The sequence below is a fragment of the Canis lupus genome, chromosome 6, assembly GCF_011100685.1.
Source record: "Canis lupus familiaris isolate Mischka breed German Shepherd chromosome 6, alternate assembly UU_Cfam_GSD_1.0, whole genome shotgun sequence".
Taxonomy (NCBI): Eukaryota; Metazoa; Chordata; class Mammalia; order Carnivora; family Canidae; genus Canis; species Canis lupus.
In genome coordinates, this window is record NC_049227.1 from 59,660,388 (window position 1) to 59,668,564 (window position 8,177).

Genomic DNA, 8,177 nt, shown 5'->3' on the forward strand with positions numbered 1-8,177 from the left:
TATATATACACAAATGATATATAACATTATATCAGTTTTGGGTGTACAATATAATCATTTGATATACATATATATTGCAAATGTTATATTGCAAAATGTTCCTCGCAATAAGTCTAGTTAACATCTATCACCACACATAGTTATTGTTCTTTCTTGTGATGAGAGCCTTAAGATCTAGTATCCTAGCAACTTTCAAATACACAAAACAGGGGCACCTGAGTGGCTCAGTGGTTGAGCATCTGCCTTTGGCTCAGGTCATGATCCCAGGGTCCTGGGATGCAAACCCTGCATCGGGCTCCCTGCAGGGAGCCTGCTTCTCCCTCTGCCTGCATCTCTGCCTCTCTCTCTGTGTGTGTCTCTCATGAATAAATAAATAAAATCTTTCTAAAAAATACACAAAACAGTACCGTTGACTACAGTCATCATACTTATATTACATCCCCATAGATGTTTCAAGCAAGTGCTGGCTTTTGACCTCTGGCCCCTTATGTCATAATACCTTTAAAACTGATGGCACATTTCCTCATTCAGCAAGTGCCACCAGGAAAAAAGCAGCTTCAAAGCTTCACCTAATTCTTTAGGTTCCCACTTTCTCTGGGAATCTGGCCTAGTAATGTGATTCACTATCAGTTTGCCAAATTTTGTATTGCTTTTGAAAAGGTGAAACTTTTTCCTAGTCTAGAATTTTAAGTTGTTTTTAGCACAAGGCTTTGTTTGAAAACATTATTCAGGTTAGATCACCATATTTCCCAATTCCTAGGCTTCAGCTATTTCCAATATCCATTGTCTGTCCATTCTGTCTCTTGCCTCTATTCTCACACCCAAGGTAGCAGTGCAGTCATGGTACCTGTCAGTATCCTGCTATGTCCTACCTCAAGCATCTTTCTCCTCTTCTCTCTCAGGCTTTTCTTCAAGCTGTAAAAAACAGCCCATTTTGTGCAAGTACAGCCTGTAAGTTTAAAGTGGTTAATGGCAGCACCCAGTCAATGGAAAATGGGTTGTTGGATAATTCCCCAAGGTGCCCTTCAAAGGGACAATTCTGAAATACATTTTATGTGGTTCTTCAGAATATTCATATTGGGACTGATGTCTAGTCTCTCACACTAGGAATCAGCTCTATAATTCACCTTTTTAACTTTCTCATTTCCTATCTTAGTCTCCCTTTTCTCCTCCCATCCCCTAGCTTCCTGTCATCACTTCCCAAATAAACTACACGCATCTAAGTCTCTCTCCTGGAGAGGGAACCGAGGTAGAAACACATTCTTGGGCAGCCTGGGTGGCTTGGCGGTTTGGCGCCATCTTCAGCCCAGGACGTGGTCCTGGAGACCAGGGATCTAATCCTACACTGGGGCCTCTGCATGGAGCCTGCTTCTCCCTCTGCCTATGTCTCTATCTCTCTCTCTCTGTGTGCTTCTCATGAATAAATAAATAAAATCTTAAAAAAAAAAAGAAAAGAAAAGAAACACATTCTTTCCATAGGCGCTTTAGACCTTACCACTTCACTCATTTCAATTAACCTTTCAAGAACCTACATTATAGCCAATATTTATGTTAGAAAACATACAGAAATATTATCATTGCATTCACATGATATATTTGTACATGTGTATTTCTACTTTATTATAATCAAATTTCTATAAATTCTATAATAATATCAATAAAGCACTTTTCATAGGAAAATTCACCCATTCACATTTTACTGGATAGATTATGATTCTGAGTAACCACATGATGGCAGTGCCTGCAAGCTTTTATATCTTAGGTATGCCCTTGTGCTGCATTCATGGGAACTCTGTTTCTTAATCCGTGCTTGGGATGAGCATGCCATGCTTAGCAAATGTGAGCAGAAAACCCCTGAAATATCTGTATAACCTTCACCAATGCCCAACTTCCTCAGCTAGCTGAAATCACCTTGATATATACCCAACTGTTAGGCTTCCTCGCTCACTCACAGAGGCCTGTAGATCTGGGCAAATTCCCCCCGCCCCCCCCCCCCCCCCAACCAAACCAGCCTCTTCCTTATTACCAGTGACTATATTCCATCACCACTTTTTTCCTCTTTGACATATCTAGGAGCTACCGGCAGTGCTATTTGTTGGGAGTTAGATAACTAGTTGTGCAGACATAGGGATGCATGGCCTAAGCACCCAGGCAGGCACTCGCTTGGATGATGCTGAGACAAATAGAGTAAATATACCCCCTTTCTGTATTGCTGATCCAAAACAATAAGAATTTTTATATACCATTTGACCCAAACGTCTATAGAAGGAGACACTCAAATTTGTATTCTGGAACTATAACTTGTTTATAAGACAATGATACACAGGATGATCACTTCATGATAACCCCCAACATATAGTAGTACCACATTTATCTAAACCAAGGGTGAGCAAATGAACCATGGCCTATAGGTCAAACCTGCCCCGTTGCCCACTTTTGTAAATAATGTCTTAATGGAAGATAGTCACACTCATTTGTTTACCTACTGTCTATGGATGTTTTCACTGAATAGTTGTGACAAAGACTCAATGGCTGACAAATTCTAAAATATTTACTAGCTGGTCACTTATGAGAAAGTTTCCACAGACAAGGAGAATGGTGAGGGAAGTAGAGGAGGAAGGCTAAGAGCTCCCCTATCCTCACACAGCCTGGCTTCCACAGGAATGTCCCATTGCCTCTCATTTTCCTGTCACACACTTGTTCCATTTCTTTCTTTATCTACTGATAAAGTAATTTTCAACTTTAATGTTTGTAAGCCCTGTTCCTTGGCTCCCGGGGAAGCTGTACTTAACATTTAGCAAGGTCAAATGACTCGGCAAAACCTCAAAGCATGGGTTCTCTCTATTTCTGCCCCCAGCACAAGTTGTACATCTGTTTCATTAAGGAAAATAACCAAAAAGGAACATTCTGAACACAAAAGGTAAGAAAAAGTAAGAAACAAACAAAAAAAAAAAAAAAAAAAAAGAAAAGAAAAGAAAAGAAAAGAAAAAGTAAGAAACTTCCCTAGTTCTCATTAGATTTAAGTCACACAGCCCTCCATATGTTAGGAACTTAAGGTCTGCAATTTTCTGAATTGTTTTTTGTTTAATAATTTGTAACTTTTTATGCAAAAAGGTCACTAAATGTTCCTTTGCCAGTGTACTGTTCTTTATGAAGATTGTGTATCCCAGGCAGCTGTCATAATTGGGCTAGAAAGAAACTTTCCTCCTTTTTTTTTAAGATTTTTATTTATTTATTTATTTGAGATATAGAGAGAATGTACACACATGGTGGGGGTGGGGCAGAAGGAGAGGGAGAATCAGACTCCTCGCTGAGCAGGGAGCCTGATGTGAGATCGATCCCAGAAACCTGGGATCATGACCTGAGCTGAAGGCAGATGCTCAACCACTGAGCCACCCAGGCACCCTTAATTCCTTGTTAAAAGACATTCTAGAGGTTACTAGAAGACAGCAGAGAAGAGGGACTCTAAGCTCACCTTGTCCCACGGATACAACTAGGCAATAGCCACATCAATGTAAGTAACCCTAAAACCAGCTGAAGATTGACAGAACAAACTCCACAACTAAATGTAGAGAAGAGGCCCCATCCAAGAGGTTAGGAAAGATGGAGACACTGTCAGGAGCTAAAGGGCCACAAGTCTGTCTGTGGGAAGGAGGAACATCATGGACACAGGAAGGGAGAGAAACAGACTATCACACCAGGGAGCCCACATGGGGAAGATAAATCCCCATTACATTTGGCTTTGAAAACCAGAGGGGCTGAATTTTGTGAGTTCTTACAACCAATGGGACTTTTAAAAATCAGCAGATAGCTCTGGGAGAGCCAGGAGGGCCAGAGGAAACTGAGTCGTGGCCCTTAGAGAGACAGCACAACAAACAATCCCTCTGAGGTACAGCACAGAAACAGCAGTTTGAAAACGCATGGGGCATACAGGAGAGAGGGGTGTTTTCTAATCTCAGAGCACATCCTAGAGGGACAGAGATCCCTGGGAGACTCCTCCAGGAACAAAGGAGCAGGCAGGGGCCATTTCCCTCCCCTATCCCCCAGCATAAATACGTGGGCACCTATGGGAACCAGCACAGTGCTTATACTCCTACCTAATTGATAACAAAGCAACCAGGTCTCCATCTCTCTTTCCTCTGCCCCATGTTTTGGTAGATCTGCCCCTTCCAGGGACAGTTCTGCCTCAGTCTTGGTGCTGCAGTTTCCCTCTCCCATAAGATGGGTGCAAATCTTGGCAACACTGTATCCACCCACCCAAATCTTACTAAGACTGTGTGCCCTGCCCCTGCATGCTGTGTGGATCTGCTTCCTCTAATATGCTCTTGGCCAAAGCCCATCCAAACCAAGGCCATAAGCCTGGCAGTGTGCAAACTGCCCCAACAGGGGCCACCATCACTCCAAAGTGACTCCTGCCCTGGGTAGAGGGAAAGATAACTACATCAGTCAGACTGAGGCCCCAGCAGTAGGCTGGGAGCAGACAGCTGGTTTGATTGTAGGCTCCACCCACCAGTGAAAATTTCTCAGGGAAAGTATCTTGCAGTTTAGCACTAACTCCATTTCTGGCAAATGCCTGGTCTGAGTCAACTCAAGCCCCAGGTGTCCCCAGACTGGCCCACTAACACCAGAGGGACCAAACACTGCCCACAATAGGCAATGCAGATGACTCAGCCACAATAGCAGAATAAATGCAATATACAGAGAGATACCCCTGAAGTGTCAGGTTCTGAAGAACAGGGGACATTGCACTGCAGGGCACTCTAGGACCTTTTCTTCACAAGGTCAATACTTTCAAGAATAGGAGATGTAGCTGACTTTCCTAACACATGGAAACAGACACAGAGAGTCATACAAAATGAGGAGAGAGTGGACTATGTCCCAAATGAAAGAACGGGACAGAATCACAGCAAGAGACCTAAGCGAAACAGAGATAAGCAATATTCCTGATAGAGAATTTAAAGTAGTATCATGATACTCACTGGACTTCAGAAAGCATGGAGGACATCAGCAAGACCTTTAACAAAGAGATAAAAAAGAACAAATCAGAGATGAAGAATATGATAAGTGAAATTAAACATACACCAGATGGAATAAATAGTAGATTAGAGGACGCTGAAGAACCAATCAATGACCTGGAGGACAGAGTAATGGAAGGTAATCAAGCTAAGCAGATAAGAGGAAAAAAATATGCAAAGTAAGAATAGACTTAGGGAACTGAGCAATTCCATCAATTGTAATAACATTCACATTATAGGGATCTCGAAGCAGAAGAGACAGAAAAGGGGACAGACTCTTTATTTAAAGAAATAATAGCTGGAAACTTCTTAAATCTGGGGAAGGAAACAGAAATCCAGATCCAAGAGGCACAGAGATTTTCCCAAAAAAAGTCAATCCAAAGAGGTCCACACCAACACAAAGAGTAATTAAAATGGCACAAAGTAGTGATAAAGAAAGAATTTTAAAAGTGGTAAGAGAAAAGAAAACAGTTACATATAAGGGATTTCATAAGGCTATCAGCAGATTTTTCAGTAGAAACTTTGAAAGTCAAAAGGGGGTGGTATGATATATTGAAAGTGCTGAAAGGAAAAATCTACAACCAAGAGTACTCTATCTAGCAGGGTATCATCCAGGATAGAAGGAGAAACAAAGAGTTTCTCAGACAAAAGTGAATTCATGAATGCTAAACCAGCCCTACAAGATATTAAAGGGGACTCCTTGAGGGGAAAGGAAAGATCATAAGAGTAACAAAAGTAGGAAGCACAAAAGCAGTGAAAAGTACCTCTGTAAAAATCAGTCAAGGGGCTCATAAAATAATAGGATGTAAGTATGACAGCATAAACCTAAAACATAGATGTGGAGGGGAGAGGAATAAAGAATTGGTTCAAACTTAAGCAACTATCAACTTATATAGACTTTTTTGTTTTTTATTTTTATTTTATTTTTTTAATATAGACTTCAATATGCAGAAAATGTTATATACAAACCTACTAGTAACCAAAAATGAAAAACCAGTAAAAGACATGCAAAAAATAAAGAGAAAGGAATCTAAGAGTCTCATTTAAGAAAGTCACCTTTGGGGCACCTGAGTGGCTCAGTCAGTTAAGCATTTGACTTTAGGTCAAGTCATGATCCAGGGTCCTGTGATCAAATCCCATGTTGGGCTCTCTGCTCAGCAGGGCAGTCTGCTTTCTTTTTCCCTCTGCCCCTCCCTCCTCTCGTGCTCTCTCTTTGTCTCAAATAAATCAATAAAAAAATTTTTTTACGTCACTTTATCACAAGAGAGCAAGGGATGAAAGGAACAGGAAAGAACTACAAAAACAACCATAAGACAAGCAACAAAATGTCAATAAATACATACTTCTCAATAATTACTTTGAATGTAGATGGACTAAACTCTTCGATCAAAAGACATAGGGTGACAGAATGTATAAAAAAACAAGACCCACCTAAAGGCTGCCAACAAAAGATTCACTTCAGATCTAAAGACACATGCAGATTGAAAGTGAGAATGGAGAAACATTTATCATGCAAATGGGTATGAAAAGAAAGCTGAGGTAGCAATACCTCTATCAGAAAAAAAGACTTTAAAACAAAGATTGTAACAAGGGACAAAGAAGGGCACTATATAATCATTAAGGGGACACTCCAACAAGAAGCTATAACAATTATAAGAATTTATGCAACCAACATGGGAGCACCCAAGTACATAAAGCAGCTAATAACAAACACAAAGGAAGTAATCGATAGTAATACAATAACAGTAGGGGATTTTAACACCCCACTTACAACAATGGACAGATTATCTAAGAAGAAAGCCAACAAGGAAACAGTAGCTTTGAATGACATTTTGGATGAGATGGATTAACAGGTATATTCGGAACATTCCATCCTAAAACAGCAGAATACATAGTCTTTTCAAGTGCACATAGAACATTCTCCAGAACCAATCACCTGTTAATCCACAAAACAAGTCTCAACAAGTTCAAAAAGTTCAAAGTCAGACCATGCATTTTTTTCTGACCACAACACTATGAAACTACAAATCAACCACAAGAAAAAAGTCTAGAAAGAACACAAATACATAGAAGTTAAATAACAGACTACTAAATAATGAATGGGTCAAGCATGAAATCGAAAGGGAAATTTAAAAAATACATAGAGATGAATGATAATGAGAACACACAACAGTCCAAAATCCTTGGGATGCAGAAAAAAAAATTTTTTTTAAAAAGATTTTATTTATTTGAGAGAGAGAGGGAGGGAGAGAGCATAAGCAGGAAGGAGGGGCAGAGGGAGAGGGAAAAGAGACTCCCCACTGAGCAAGAAGCCTGATGCAGGACCCGATCCCAGGACTCTGGGATCATGACCTGAGCCAAAGGCAGACTCCTAACTGACTCAGCCACCCAGGTGCTTCCAAAAGTGGTTTTAAGAGGGAAATTTATAGCAATGCAGGCCTACCTAAAAATCAAAAAACAAACAAACAAAACACTTAAATGAACAACCTAACTTTACACCTAAAGGAACTAAAAAATGAACAACAAAAACCAGTAGAAGAAAGGAAATAATATATAATAAATAATAAAGATTAGAGCAGAAATAAATGAAATAGAAACTAAAAAAAAACAATAGAACAGATCAATGAAACTAGGAGCTGGTTCTTTGAAAAGATCAATAAAAATGATAAACCTTTAGCTGAACTCACAAAAAACAAGAGAGGACTCACATAAAATCAGAAATGAAATAGCAGAAATAATAAATGACACTTTCTTGAAAAGTTAAAAACAGAATTACTATATGATCCAGTAGTCGCACTATTGGCTGTTTAACCAAAGAATACCAGAATACTGATTCAAAAGGATACACGCACCTCTATGTTTATTGCCGTGTTATTTACAATAGTCAAATTATGGAAGCAACCCAAGTGTCCATCAACAGATGAACGGATAAAGAAGAGGTGGTATATACATAGAATGGAATCTTATTCAGCCATAAAAAGAGTGAAATCTTGCCATTTGCAACAACACGTATGCATCTAGAGAGTATAATGCTAAGTAAAATAAGCCAGAGAATGACAAATAACATATGATTTCATTCGTAAGTGGAATTTAAGAAATAAAACAAATGAGCAAAGGGAAAAAAAAGAGACAAACCAAAAATCAGACTCTTAACTATAGAGA